The 15,557-nt window shown below is 54.3% G+C and overlaps 1 protein-coding gene across 1 annotated transcript in view; it reads right to left on the reverse strand.

The window, feature by feature from the left end:
• PIK3R3 (phosphoinositide-3-kinase regulatory subunit 3) overlaps positions 1 to 15,557 on the reverse strand; it is a 270,402-nt gene that overhangs the window by 215,593 nt on the left and 39,252 nt on the right. The gene's annotated exons all lie outside the window — the stretch shown is intronic.

Raw genomic sequence — 15,557 nt, forward strand, 5'->3', positions numbered from 1 at the left:
AATCAACCACACGCCAGCCTCGCTCACCACCCAGTCATATAAAAATCGGGAGTTCAGGCCCTCCTAGATGAAAATCTCATGATTTTTAAATCAATACCCATTGGACTCTTTCACTTTCAGAGCCAACAGACTACACAGTCATGTTTCCAAGTTTTCCCCTGCAAACGAGGTTCCCTCTATTTTTTTCCATGCATAGGAGGAATAAATTTTGTCGTGTGCACCGCAGCATGAGAAGACGTGCACCACCAATAGAAACATACGCTGCCCTGTTAATCAGCTGGGCAGCATCTGAATCTCTCCTGGGTGGCCGCCCAAACGCTCCGCTTAGAAAGAACGCTGCCTGCAACCATGAGGCTACGAGATTAATGTGATTCCTGGAGCTTCACTCAAAAGCCAGAGTCAGCACAAAGCTCACGATCAAATGTGAGAGCTGGCCAAACTCTCTCGGCTCCATCCTCCGACTTTCAGGGCTCAGGCAGGAGGCTGTAGCGATGACTGAACGGTGCATGTCCAATCCCGGCTTGCGTAACTGCACAGCTGCAGCGTGTTGCTTAGGTACGTCGGAGCGTTAATCCCAAAATATCATCTGTTGCCTAGCCACGTCGAATGCCTGCTTCTGCAACAAACTCAGTGGTGGATGATGAAGGGAAGGGCGCAGGCCGGGACTGGGACCTGCTCTTGCAGCGTGCGTGGGGGGTGTGTGTCTGCGTGCCCATATTTGTGGTTGTCCATGTGTTTACATGTGTAGTATCTGTCCAAGGACAGCTGTATTTTGTGCACGCGTATTCCCATTCTGCAGGTGTATTTGTGGACGTGTGTGCTGGGACATATTTGTGCGTTATGGACACACGTACGGACACGAACATACTGTTTGTCCGCATGCATCCCTGTGCAGAGGGGCTTGCACGTGGAAGTTCATGCATGTGCCCAGGAGGGCACTTATATGCATGCAAAACTTTGGATGGCTGCTTCTTCCCCATATTTTCTGGCAGGGACTTCCTGGCTGTCATCCCTCTGCAGCTCCCTGACTGGGATGATTTAGGTCCGACTGGTTCTGCTTTGAGCAGGGGGGGTGGTTTGGATTTGGCGACCTCCTGAGGTCTTCTCCAACCCTACAGTTCTAACTCCTGGCCCCCCTGCTCCAAGGCGCTGTGAGTGTAAGAGGCATGTTAGTTTTTGGACTACCACATGCACTCAGAAGAGAGAATCAGGTGCAGCTGCCTGCGGTACCAATCCATGCAAGCTACTGAAGGATAATGGGGTGGGGGCGGATGTTGTTTTCTACAGCACACATCACCCCCTCCTGGGCTGCCTGTTGAGAAAGAGGTCACCCAGCAAAGCAGCGGAAACAGAGATGGGGAAGCACCCAGGGAACAAGCAGGCTCTGAAAAACAGCCTTCTGTGCTGGGAGATGGGGGCTCAAACCCCAGCTCTACCAGCGACTCCGTGGTGAGTCTCTTTGTCCGTTGGTGACTCAGTTTCCCCTCTGTAAAACCCAGGCTGTGAATCCTCCCTTTCTTGCACCCTGCACATCTGTCTTGCCTTTGGGATTGGGCCTTGCTGGGTGTACATACAGCCCCATGACCTGATGAATAATGATGAATAAGGAACAGAGATGGGGCTCAGGCCAGGCTGGTGAAAATTCTGTTCACCCCCCCATGGCTGTCGGGGCGGGGGGCGTGTGGAATTCAGCATTCTTGCTCCAGGCCATTGCAAACACAGGACCCAGCTGCAAAAATGCCATCAGCCTTGCAAGCCACCCCCGTCCCCCCATTGCAAGTTCTGGGGTGTCTGGTGCACCAGGCTTTGCTCTCCAAAGAAGAGGTGGGTTCCAAGGCTTCGTTTGCCTCTAATTCTGCGGTGCCCTGAGGGGGGGTGGCTCCGGACCCAGCTGCTGACACTTCCACGAAGGTGCAGAGGCTTCCCTGTGCGTTTTGCCTGAGGAAGTGCATTCGGCCCCCGACAAATGCATCGGCAGAGTACATTCTCGTCATAAAAAAGAGCTTGAGCAGCAGCGGCCGGCTCCCTGCTCTCAGTGGAAAATCTATAGTCCTAATTGCTTATTGACTCCCCGTGGCGGCATGACATCACTCCCAGCCAATCAGCTCGCCCCATCCGAATGACAGAACAAGGCCAGGCCTGTATAAAAAGCCACTGATGGGGCTGAGGTCAGGGCGGTGATGGGTAGCTGACAGCAGGGACTGATGGGAAATCACTACCCCAGGCTCCAAGGGGCTGCCTTGAAAACATGAGAGCTGCCCGCTCAGGCTTATTAACTCCTCCTTTGGTGCCATGAGGATTTAGGGGTATGATCCCAAGCCCAGGACATTCAATAGACTCAGGATGGACTTCAGCTCAGGCCTCCTGGTGAGTACTAAGAAACTCAAGGCTAACAAGGCTTTGCCATCGAGCTAAAAGAAGATACACATCTCCTAGAACTGGAAGGGACCTTGGTAGGTCATCTGCTCCAGACCCGTCTTCACAGCAGGACCAAGCACCATCCACGACAGCCCTTTTCTTTTTTTAAACCTATCTGCCCCATTCCCTAAAGGGCCTCCTCCAGGATGGAGCTCACAACCCTGGGTTTAGCAGGCCCCTACTCAAACCACTGAGCTATCCCCAGAACACACAGGGACACGGCTGCTTTGTGGTTGTGCCCCCGGGAGAAGGAGAACAGAGGGATTTACAAACTGAATGCACTGAAGTGATTCAAGCCAGGAGTAAGAAATCTCCTCCCCGTCTTATTCTTTCCCACAAAAACCCAGCACCGAGCAATCTTCCATTTGTGGACTCGGGTAACGGGGTCCAGGTATAGCTCATGGCTGGGAAGGGATTAATTAAACGTTTCATGTTGGATTGCGGGGATGTTTTTCTTGGGAACGACACACACAAATGGATCCTAGTCTGCCAGGCACAGGGAAACAATACAACAGAAACACAGGAATCGCTGAGACACTTCAGTTTGCCCCAGTAACCCTAGAAAACAGCCAAGAAAGTGTTGGATACACAGAGGACAAGAATTAAATGCCACCGACATTCGCCTCGATCTTTCCTCTTTCTATTCAACTGAGACACACCCACAAAGCTCAATACCTAATAAATAAAATTGTTAGTCTTGAAGGTGCTGCAGGACGGCTTGTTTTTACAGGTAAAACTGAAATTGATCCTTGGAGAAAAGCATTTCTTCAACTCCCCAGAATAGAAACTCAAGCTTCTGTGCCCTCTCCCCGGTCTGCCTGGCTTTCCACACACTTGGTACTTGAAATGGAGAACTCCAGAACTGCAGCTAGCTCAGAGCAGGCGCAACTGCATGAGTCATGATCAAAGGTCTAGAGCACATGAGCTGTGAAGAAAGGCTGAAAGAATTGGGCTTGTTTAGTTTGGAAAAGAGAAGAGACTGACGGGGGGACATGATATGGGATGTGACTGGGAAGTTGACATTTTCAGAGGAACCCCTCCACTCCCCATTGTCTGACCAGCGGCAGTTCTGGGTCTGACTCCTTCTCTGTTAGGCCCCTCTCCAGAAAGTCACCACCTCTCCAGGCCTCAGGTGGCCCACTGGCAAGCCAACGATAAACGGTATTGACCTGATGCGCACAGAACTCGCGGAGCTGCATTATTTCCGGATTGCAAAAGTAGGTGCAGATGATCAAATGCCCCAGGGAAGCACGAAGCTTTGACCCCCAAGCTCTACGTCCCAGTTCCCAACAGTCCTCATCTCACTGCCTTATGGGGACGTGTTTCCGGAGAATCCATCAGCACCTAAAAATAACAAAAAAGACAACTGACTCTTTTTTCTCCATAGTCACGAGCGGAAAACCGCTGTTCTCCAGAAGGGAGAAGAATAGGCTGCGAGTGCGATTGAGTCCCCCCCATGTCTTGGTTTGCAGGTGGTGTGAAAATCGGCTTTGCAATGAGTCGTGCAAATATCTTCCACGGGGACGGGCTTACTCCTTCAGGGACCCCCCCTGCCAGGGAGGAGACACGCCAGAGGTCTGGGATCAAGAGGGGGTGGCTGATCGCTCACCCCACCTCTGACTCTCTGCCGTGCTGATTGCAACCTGGAGGGGAAAGATGTGCGCCCGGCGTAGGAGTTTCTCCAGGGAGCTGGGGAGGCGAGTGATATTTCAGAGAGTTAACCGGGTGGAATGCTGCTGGAGCTGCGCCCTGCCACGCTCCCGAGAAGCAGGGCAGCCGGCCTTTCGACAGGTCGGATCCAATCGGATTTTACAGCTATATCCAGCTTTCCTCTGGAAAGTCTGACTCACTCGCAACAGCCTTCACTTTTCCCAGCAGGCTCAGGCTGATTTTCTGCTGGTTCCCCGGCTCCAGCACAAGGGCACGAATAACTCTGAAGCCTTTATAGACCTCAGGGGCCCCCTCCGGCGATTCACACCCCCACCTCCTCCTGATGACACAAGCAGAATCGTGACTCACCCTACCCGTAAAGACTGCAGAGAAATAGCTGTGCTGGAGAGGAGCCTGTCTCTTGTCTTGACTGGACAAGGCCTTTGCTGTACATCACACAAACAGAGCCCAGGGTGATAGGGACAGGAACCAGCCCAGGTCAGAGACAACAGTGATGGTCACGGGATTGGCACCAGCCCAGGTCAGAGACCACAGTGAGAGTCAGAGGATGATAACCAGGCTAGGCCAGATACCATGGGGATGATCACATGATCAGAGCCAGCTGAGGTCAGAACTGATGGCGACGGTCAATAAACCAGAGCCAGTCCCTGACCCTCAACTGGCTACTGCTCCAGGCTCCCCTGGCCCAACTCATGAAATAATTTCCATGGGCTGCACATCCCCAAGCCCTTGGCAAATGCAAGTGCTTCCCTGGACCCAGGACCACCATTCTGCAGCCACATCCTGCAATTGACCTTGGCAGAAGCAGGCGGTCAGGACCTGCTCCTGGTCTTGGTTTCTTGGGCATGTTGCCTTAGGTGCCTCCAGCCACCAGCAGTGAGGAGCTGAGGTGGCTTAGGCTGATTTTCACCAAGGCTGCGGTGAGCCTCTTCTAGTTCCTTACAGGCCGGGAAGACCTAGCGGCAGCTGGAAGGGACGTAGATTCAGACTGCTATCTCCATCAAGGCTCTGCTTGGCACGGCAGGAGGAGGATGACATGCATCACGTTTCGAGAAAGATGCGGAGAAAGAAGTTGGAGAAGGTCCAGAGAAGAGCAACAAGAATGATGAAAGGTCTAGAGAACATGAGCCATGAGGGGAGACTGAGAGAACTGGGTTTGTTTAGTTTAGAAGAGAGGGGACTTGATAGCGGTTTTCAAGTACCTAAAAGGGTGTTACAAGGAGGAGGGAGAAAAAATGTTCTCCTGGGCCTCTCAGGATAGGACAAGGAGCAATGGGCTTCAACTGCAGCCAGAGAGATTAGGTTGGACATTAGGAAAAAGTTCCTAACTCTCAGGGTGGTCAAACACTGGAATAAATTGCCTAGGGAGGTTGTGAAATCTCCATCACTGGAGGCGTCTTTAAGAGCAGGTTAGACAGACATCTACCAGGGATGGCCATGGTACTTGGTCCTGCTGCGAGGACAGAGGACTGGACTGGATGATCTCTCGAGGTCCTTTCCAGTTCTAGTGTTCTTTGACAGGTGCCTGTGGGAACAAAGCTGAGTCCTACTCGCTTGCCCATCGCCGTTGTTCTGAGGGGCTGGGGGGAAACAGGTGAAGATGTATATGGTAAAAGAAAGGAGGCTCAATTTCGGAGGAGAGTTCCAGAAGCAGTCTCCAGGCCGTGGGTTGGCCGGCAGACTGACGTCCCTTTCGCTGGCTAAATGAGGGTTTCCTGAGGCAGCCACTGAGCTCGGGAAAAAATAAACTTTGGCATTTCCCCTCCTAGCAAATGGGGCGTGAATCTAGCACGGCTTCCCTCCCCTGGTCCAGACACCAGCCTATGGATTTGTGTTTCCACCATGCTAGCCATGAGCCACATGTGGCTTTTTGGCCGGTTGAGTGTGGCTCGTTGGCTTGAACGATGCAGACATTTGCTGAATAATGCAGCTAGTTTGCTCTAGCTTCAAAACTGGCTGGACACCGTGTCTTGAGGTCCTGCTTTGAGCCTCTGCTGGCGAGTCACTCAGTGAACATCGTGGTTCTCTCTGGGCTGCCCAACGTGGCACATTCCCACGCACCAAGGCAGCAGAACCATGGGTGATCAGAGAGGCTGCTGTGGTTTCCCATGGATGGAGCAGAACCAGGGCTCAGCAGGGGGCTTCTCCTCCCAGCTCAGCGGCTGATTTGCTTGGAGCTATGCGCAGGGGGCAGCCCGCGGGATGAAGCCAAGGTGAGGCAGCAGCACACTTTCCCGGGTGCAAGAAATGGATTTCCTCAAGCTCTCAGGGGTCACGAGTGACACCTCATCGCAGAGTAACAAGGAAAATCCCTCTCTGCCCCAGGGAGACGGGAGAGAGATGGGTACGTGCTACAGAACAGCCTGCCTCCCAGCTCAGGTATGTCAGGACACTGCTGACCAAATGGGCCAGGAGATCAGGTCCCAAACACAGCATCACTCGGTCAGGGTGAGTCCGCCCCACCTCTAATGGGCCCTGGGGGTGTCTGGCTTTGACTAGCATTTCCACTGCTTGTCAGGCCGAGGAGTCCCGCTGAAGTGACCCCAACTGCGCTCAGGTCAGTCACTCACCTGCGTTCTGGCCTCGAGCCTCTGCATCAGGAACAGGGCCCCAGTGTGCTAGGTGCTGTACAAACACAGTCAGACACAGGCCCTCAACGTCTGACCATGCAGACAAAGGATGATCACTGTCCCTGCTTTGCACCTGGGTAACGAGGCCCAGAGAGACGCAGGATGCATCCACGTTTCATTGTGAACCGGCTCAGTGGGACCTGGGCCAGGGGCTTCTGTGTTTCCAAAACCCACGCTTGCGAACCTACACCGCACTGTGCTGCTGGGTTTCCTGTGGCTGGATCTGGTCCCACAGCCAGGCTGACACGTCCCTGCTGCACCACGCAGGCCTTCTGACTTGGATCTACAGCTTGAGCTGCAGCTGAACTGCAAGATGACACAGCTTGGTCCCACGTCCCAGCAGCAGCTGGGATCAGACCCGCCCCGAGCAGAGTCTTGAGTGTTCGCTGACCTGAGTCAGGCTGATTTGCACGCAGGCAGAGGGGGGCTGGGCTGAACCCTAAGTCATGGCCTGGGCTTAGTGTACATTGTAGACACACCTTAAGTGACTCCCCACAAGGCCCCGGAGGGAGCCTGTAGCAGAGTAGAAAACTGGACCCAGATTTCTTGATTCCCCATCCAGTGTCTTACCCACAAGACCAGCCTCTCTCCAAGCCAAGGGACAGCTAGAATGGAGTTCACCAGCATGCTTCCGTCTAAACACACAAGCGAGAAAACCCCCTTATTTCCCCGCTTTCTAATTCTGTGGCCTCCGCAGACACACGTACAGCCCCTGCACTGCCTACCAGGAGTCACTAATCAAAATCAGTCCTTGCCCCACAGAAATCCAGGGCTGTGGTTGTTTAGCTCCCAGGAGCAAACCAGAGCCTGGGGAGGGGAAGTTGGTGTCAGGCCAAGTTCCACTGATCCAAAGTTTGGGAGAGCAGGGGGAATTTTCTGCCGCAGCCGGTGTCGGCTCAGACAGCTGGTGAAACTACCCAGAGGAGAGGCTGTTCAAACCTCGGTTCAGTTGGGTTTGTGGCATTTTTTTAAAAGCCATTATTAAGGGCAGCTAATTGCTGGAAGCAGGAGTTTGGCAGAGATCGGCGAGGCCAGCAAGCAGGAGCAAAGAGACCCACAGTTATATCTGACGCCCCTAACCGCTCCTACTCCAAAGGCCCCGTACACAGGTGGAAGAAGTTCGTAGGAGCCAGGCTGAGGCACGACTCGGAGGCATGGGCGAGCGACAGGGCGGGGTGCGGAAAGAAAATACCAGCCGGCTCTGTGCTTGCCTCCCTGGGGCACTGACAGCTGTCTTTAGAAAGCCGTTTCCAAGCAGGAGCGAGCCGGGAGGAGTGGGCAGAGCAAACAGAGCCTGCGCTGACCGGCTTTTTAAATCAGCAGCACTGCTTCCGGTGCCCAGGGGAGACGCCGGTTTGGTGACTCCATGGGATTCGGATGGGGAGAGAAAGGTTCTTAATGCAGGGCAGGGGCATGCAGACAAAAGATCTGCAGCTCAGTAAGATTTGAGCCTTAAGAAGCACACGCAGACCCAAACTGCTCTCAAACGCCATTTGGGGCAGAGAGGAACCGGTACCTGGGTATGGGCTGCAGGGCTGGCCTGGGACAAGCAAGCAGGAGATTTTAGGCACAGCTTTAAGGGACACAACATTACCCCCTCGGTGTGTCTCCGAGGTTCGGCCCGGGAGCACGCCCAGGGAGCAGAGGCCAGCTGCTGGCAGGCGCTTAGCTTTGGTGTCTAGATCAGCCCAGAACTCCTGCAGATTCCTCGTCTCCCACGACAATGTGTGGTTGCCCTGTTCACAGCCCCACGCCCCACCTCCACCTAAGCACAGGGCTGGGGCTGTGAACAGCACTCTAATGAGGGCAGGGCAAACGAGGCGCTGGCCCTGGGCACAGCGGAATCGAGGCGCAGCTCTGAGAAATTGCAAGGCCCCTCCCCCTCTCTTTCCAGATTGCCTGAGCTGGCCTGGCCTGGGGGGTTAGCTTTGGGGTTAACCCCCTCTCCCATGCTGCAAGGCTCTGCCTCCTGCTCTGGTAGGGGTTGGGGCTGGGCTTCCCGGTCCTACGCTGCTGCCTCCTCCAGGTGCATCAGCCAGCCCCAGGCCGTGGGTAGCTTGGTGTCTGCTCTTACAGGGGAAATAAGATCGCTGGGATTTTTTTAAAGCTCGTTATTTTATGACGAGTTTGCAGCACTAAAGGTGTGTAAAGTCACTTCGTAAGTATTAGAATTATCTTGTCATTTATTAGATGTTCCTTTATTTATATGATTGGCTGTTAAGCATCACATTTTATTTATTGTTTGTTATTTTTAATTACCTACCTAAAATATGTTCCTACTATTATTGATAATATAGCTTTGTTACGTTGCTATACTGGTATTTTTTGTGGATTCCTCTTGAAGTAAAGAGAAGTAAAGATGGGTAAATTAGAGACTTTTTTTTTTTTTTAATTTGGAGGAGGGCTAACATACCTTCTTAGGGCTCCGGCTGTGAATCATTAACAAACAGCCTCATCCTTTGGAGAGACTCACCCCCGCATGCAGACAGCAAGGGACCTACACAAAACTTGGGGCAGCTTTCCTGGATTGGGACCTGCTCAATATAATACTTATGAATGTGCTTAACCTTAAGCCCCTGCTCAAGCCCGGGAGAAACCAACAGGGTTTGAATACACGCTTAATATTTATCATGTGTGAAAGCGCTTCCCTGAACAAAGTCTTTATCTCCAGTTAATCCGCGTTTTGAGGGATCAGGTCAGCAAGTCTCCCACTGCAGGGACTGTGTCATTTCCCGCGCCCGCCCCTGTTCCCCAAACGTGGGATCCAGTCGTACTTCATAAAATCAACAGCAGAATATCTGTAACATCATCCTCACTGACAGTCAAGGAAGTTGGGGAGCTGGCGGGGGTGTGGGGGGGAAGAAGGCGGCGCCAGGGAAGTGTGGTTTATAACGTAACAGCATCTGTTCCCCTGGCGCCTTTCAGCCCAAAGAGTCTAGGTAAGGAAGATGGGGATCACTGAACCCAGACCAGCACTGAGATGCAGCCACCTCTGGGGGTTTAGTAGGACGCACGGCTATACAGCACACCAGTGTAGGATGGGGAAGAGGAGATACCTGCAGCCAGCCCAAGGCAGGAGTCTGGTCTGAACTGGGGTCCGATATTGGATTGCTGGACCTCAGCCTTTGGCTCATGTCTTGAAGTGGCACAAGCAGTGGTGGATTAGCAGACGGGCAAATGGGGCAGCATCATCAACAACCAGGGGTTCAGCACCCGTCTGATGCCTCCTTCACTATTTCCTTCCACCTTTCCCTGCCCAGTGCAGAGTGGCTTAGTTTCTGTAGACCAACACCGCACCAATCTACGATATCATCTACCCATTCTCTGGGGGGTCGGCCTCTCCTATTCGAACCATCCATTACACCGAACACCAGAGGCTTGACTTGTCACTCATCGTTCATTCTACAGAGATGCCTGAATAGCAGTAACTTCCACTGTATAACCTTCTGCAGCAGGTTCTCTTCTGTCTGTACCTCTCTACATAAGTCCTCATTGGTGACCTTCTGCATCCATCCTGTTCTCAGGATCTTTCTATGACAACTCCTCTCGAACGCCAATATCCTTCTCTTCCAATCTTTTGTCATCACCCGTCTCCCACCCGTCCAACACGCTGCTGAATACACACGTTTTCAAGACACCCAGCTTCGTTCTTAAGCTAATTGCTTTGCTTTTCCCGATCTTATCCATCGCCTTCAAACTCGCTCTTGCTTTCGCTATTCTAGTCGCTGTGTCCTTCTCACAGTCCAAGTCATATGTCATGTTGCTCCCCAGATATGGGAACTTCTCTATATTTTCTAGTTCAACCATATCTACACTGATCTTTCTTCCTATTTCCTTATCTCCAAATACTATTGTCTTCGTTTTATCGATGATCATAATCAGTCCATACCGCTCCCCTTCCTCGTTTAGCACCTGCACCATTTTCACTAGCATCTCTTCATCTTCCTCAATGATAACTACATCATCCACGAACCTCAAGTTGTTAATTCTTTTCCCATGCACAGATATCCCTTCTACCTCTTCCTTGAGCTCGTCCATCGCTTTCTCTAGATGCGTGATGAAGACACCCAGCGATATCAGATCTCCTTCTCGCGTTCCTCTACTCATTCTAAACCAACTTCCCAACTCCTCGCACGTTCTCACCTCTGCTTCTGCATACACTTCATTAAACAAATAAGGAAACAGCAACACAGATGTTCGGACAGCGATTAATAGTGCGATTGGAACATATTTAATTTAAAAATAAAAAGCGATTGTAACTTTCCAACTTATTTTTATGATCATTTTTAGTTATGTTTTATTTTTCCCCTAGACTGCCTGCCTCATGGACTGCCAGGGGTTTGCAGATCCCAGGTTGGGTGCCCTGGTCAAACAATTTTCTTTAATGGAGTAAAAGAAATGTGTCATGTCATTCTTATTTTAAACTGAATGGAAGTGTAATTGTATTACGCGTCATGCATCTTAATACGCATGAACAGATTTTAAAGCATAAATAAAGAAGTTGCATGAATATTTTAATACATGGGGGGGGGCCCTTTGAGACTGTGTTCACTCAGGGCCTGACCTATTACAGAATCATAGGGCTGGAAGGGACCTCAGGAGGTCATCTAGTCCAGCCCCCTGCCCCAAACAGGATTAACCCCCCACTAAGTCATCCCAGGCAGGACCTTGTCCAGCCAGGACTTAAAAACCTCAAGGGATGGAGAATCCACCATCTCTCTAGGTAACACATTCCAGCGCTTCACCACCCACCTGGTGAAGTAGTTTTTCCTAATATCTAACCCACACCTCCCCCTCTTCAACTTCTGACCATTGCTCCTTGTTCTGCCATCTGACACCACTGAGAACAGTTTCTCACCCTCCTCTTTAGAGCTCCCCTTCAGGAAGTTGAAGGCTGCTATTAAATCACCTCTAAGTCTTCTCTTCTGTAAGCTAAACAAGCCCAAATCCCTCAGCCTCTCCTCATAGGTCTTGTGCTCCAGACCCCTAATCATTTTTGTTGCCCTCCACTGAACCTGTTCCAGCAAATCCACATCCTTTCTATACTGGGGGGCCCAAAACTGGACACAATATTCCAGATGTGGCCTCACCAGTGCCGAATAAAGAGGAATAACTACTTCTCTAGATCTGCTCGAAATGCTCCTCCTAATGCACCCCAGTATGCCGTTAGCCTTCTTGGCTACAAGGGCACACTGTTTACTCACATCCAGCCTTTCACCCACCGTAACCCCTAGGTCCCTTTCCATCGTACTGCTGCTGAGCCAGTCAGTCCACAGCCTATAACAATGCTTGGGATTCTTCCGCCCCAGGTGCAGGACTCTACACTTCTCCTTGTTGAACCGCATCAGATTGCTTTTGGCCCAGTCCTCCAATTTACCCAGGTCCCTCTGGATTCTCTCTCTACCCTCCAATGTATCTACTTCTCCCCCCAGTTTTGTGTCATCCGCAAACCCACCCCTGGGCAAAGCGCCCCTTGGTGCCACACCGGAGCACTGGGCAGTTCCTATGAGGGTCTCTGCAGCAGCTGGGTTGTCCACAGAGCTGTCCCATCTGAGCATCAAGCAGGCCTGGCGGGGGCCAGCTGTGGAGACTGCAGCCAGCAGAGCACAAAGAGCAGGTTCCACCGGGGGGGGGAAGCTGCCCCCCTGTAGCTCACAGCAGCCAGCGGCGCACTACAGAGAGGGGGCCCAGGTGCTGGCACTCGGACCTGAGGGGCTGAGGCAGAGCCCTCAGCTCAGCTCTGACAGTGCCACAGTCACCCCAGCTTCTCTCACGAGGATCACCCTCCTTGGATCAGGTCCGGCACCAGGGCTTTGGCTCTGAACTGGAATACGTGCAGCTCCGTGCACTTGGGTCAGAGGGAGCGGACCTGGGCTCCCTGTAAGCTGAGCGCTTGGGCGGCCGCCCAGGAGGGATTCAGGGGCCGCCCAGTGGGTTAGCAGAGAGCCCACAGCCGGCAGCCTGTGTCCCTATTGGTGGTTCACCTCCGCACACACCTCGGCGCGCACAACAAACTGCATTCCACACCCAACTGGCATAAACGAGAGGGAATGTCCCCGCTGAGGCCCTCCCGCCACCCCCCCACTGTAGGCATCTTATTTGCTGCAGCGGGGGACCTTCCCTGCCCCGTCTCTGCCGCAGCAGCACCGTTCAGGGGCGCGCCCCTTCCCGCCTCCGCCCCTGCCCGGCCGCATTGCAGCTGAGGAGGCGTTGAACAGACCCGCTGCCTGGCTGTGCTGAACGGCGATGAGGTCATGTTGCTTTATATAGCGCTTCCCTCGGCTCCTTCTCCATAGCAACACGGGCTGGCGGGGCAGCACCTCGGGGGGCCTAGCGTGGCCGGGCCGCCCCGCCCCAGCCTGGCGCTGCTCCTGTAGCACGCCAGGGCGCCAGGCCCCCTGGGCACAGGGTCGGGCGTCAGGCCCAGGGACAGGCGGGGTCGGGATGCAGCCGGCCGGTTCTCTGTGGCAAGCCTGGAAGCCAGGAGAGCGGCTGCCTGATCCCACAGTGCCACCCTCTGGAGAAGGGGGGCCGAGGCGCTCTCGTTAAGAAGGGGCGGGCCCGAGCTGGGGAACGGGCCTGGGGAGAGGGTCCGGACACCACAGTCGTTAGCACGTCTAATTAAACGCGCCAACCGCTGACCATCCCCGGGGCCAGGACCCAAAGCAAACCCTGGAGCGCCGTCCCAGGGGAACCTCGGCACCCGTCGGGGCTGGCGGGGGCCTTCTGTGGCTCTCTGCATGGGGGGGTGTCACCCCAGGACTGCTGGCTCCCTACACACCCCACAAGCCATCCCCCGACCGCTCTCTCCCGCTTCCCTAGACTTTGGCATGGTGTTGCTCCCCTCTGGCCCTGGGCATCCTGTGTGGGGCAGGGACCCCACTGGCCCCATAGCCGGACGGGCCAGGCTGGCTGAGCTACGCAGAGAGCTAAGGCAGTAGATTTCACCGCCTCCCAGCTGCACGGAGCCCTATAACTTGGGGTTAGGGGCAGATCTGTGGGAATTGGCAGATTCACCGTGTCACGCTGCAGGAGCGACTGCAAACCCCTCGCCGCCCGGAGCTGCCCAATCGTCCCAAGCTTTGATGCGGAGCCTATTCTTTGTGGCCCAGGCTGCAGTGGCGCTGGAATGGTTGTTGGGGTGGAGATGCTGAGCTGTACCACTCCCCCACCACCGGCCTTCAGACCTGTTGAGATCCAGTTGCCAACTCCCCCAGACTGGCTGCCATTGCTGCAAATGGTGTCTGGTCTGTTCAGTCTGGAAGAGTTGGCAACCCACACTGCCCCAGGCTGGGGTCACAGCTGGAGGCAGCTGCAGAGCCCTGGGTTGGCAGCAGGACCCCAGGGCTGGCAGGGCAGGTGGGTGGCAGGACCCCAGGGGACCAGCGGAAACCACTGCAAGGTTGGTGGGACCCTGGGGGGAGCTGGCAGGATGCACAGTGGGGGGGGGGCAGTGGAGTCCCTAGCAGGGCCGACGGGACCCCAGAGGAGCCTGCAGGACACACAGCAGGAATTGCAGGGCCCTGGGGGATATGGAGCAAACCACAGCAGGGACAGTGGGACACTGGGGGGCTGCCCAGCGGCTGGGAGCCGGGGCTGGAAGCTCTCGTTCCCGCAGTGGGAATTCTGGGCCATCCTGCCCCTGCTTGGCTCAGACTCACTCTGTGATGCTGAAGCACATCCCCTAGTTATAACTCTTGGGCACTTCCATGGCAACCACCACCACCGGATCTGAGGGCCTCACAACCTTGAAGGGGTTTATCCTCACAAGACCCCTGGCAGGCAGGGCAGGGCAATTTCCCCCATTGCCCAGGTGGGAAACTGAGGCACTGTGACACTAAATGACTTGCCCAAGGTCACACAGGAAGCCTGTGGCGGAGCAGGGAATGGAAAGTGAGATTCTTGAGTCCCCAATACTGCACTATCTGCATCTACAATTGCCTGGCCCCTGCTCCTTTCCGGTATCGAAGGCCTGACGTTCTGAGCAGTGCTGAAAACCGGGAGCTGCATCCCAGAGGAGAGCTGGAGGGGGACAAGCCTGGCTCCACACTCCTGGAAGGAGCGGGGCCTCGGGTGGGAGGAGCGGGGTCTGTGCTGCCATCCTGCTGTGGTGCCTGAGTTACGTTGTACCCCCACCCCACCCAGGGGGCCCCCAGAGCTGCATGGAGTGTGCCTTGCAGCCTCCAGCACCAATTTAAAGGGCCTGCGTGTCCGGACACCACTTCCGCAGCAGCTGCAGCAGTGACAGCCAGGAACTGCAGGCCCCTTTAAATCACCGGGCTTCAGAGCAACTACGCACCCCTGCCCTATTGGGCTGAGACCTCTTTGTCCCTCAGTTTATCCAGACACACAATGGGTAGCCTGAGGCTGATGACTCCCCAGACATCCCACGCGCTGCAGGCTTTTCTCAACTGCCACCAGGGAGCGTCCCCCGGAGGGTTATTCAAGGTCACCATCGTTCCACCCATGTTCAGGGAACACGCAGCACACCTGGGGATTCCCTCCGTGTCCCTGGGGTCTCCCACACCCGTTCAGCCTGGGCTCTGTGCGTCAAGCTGGGCTCTGAGCGACCTGGGTGAGTCAACAGAGATTCCAGCTCCCTGTCCCAGTCAGGCAGGAGGTACCATTGGGACACAGCCCTTCTGCCCAGCCCTGCACGTGTGATTTTCAGTTTCCTTTTAAGTGGCTTCGGTCCCAGCACATTGGTCCCATAAACTCACCACAAAGCCTCACCACGCGGGGGTCTGTCGTTCAGTGATCCCCCGGGGGCCGCGCAGAGCTGGCTGTCAGGAACACCCATTTCTTACTTTGAAACTGAGCCCACTTGATAAGAACGTT

Source organism: Carettochelys insculpta, chromosome 9, assembly GCF_033958435.1.
Source record: "Carettochelys insculpta isolate YL-2023 chromosome 9, ASM3395843v1, whole genome shotgun sequence".
NCBI classification, from domain to species: domain Eukaryota; kingdom Metazoa; phylum Chordata; order Testudines; family Carettochelyidae; genus Carettochelys; species Carettochelys insculpta.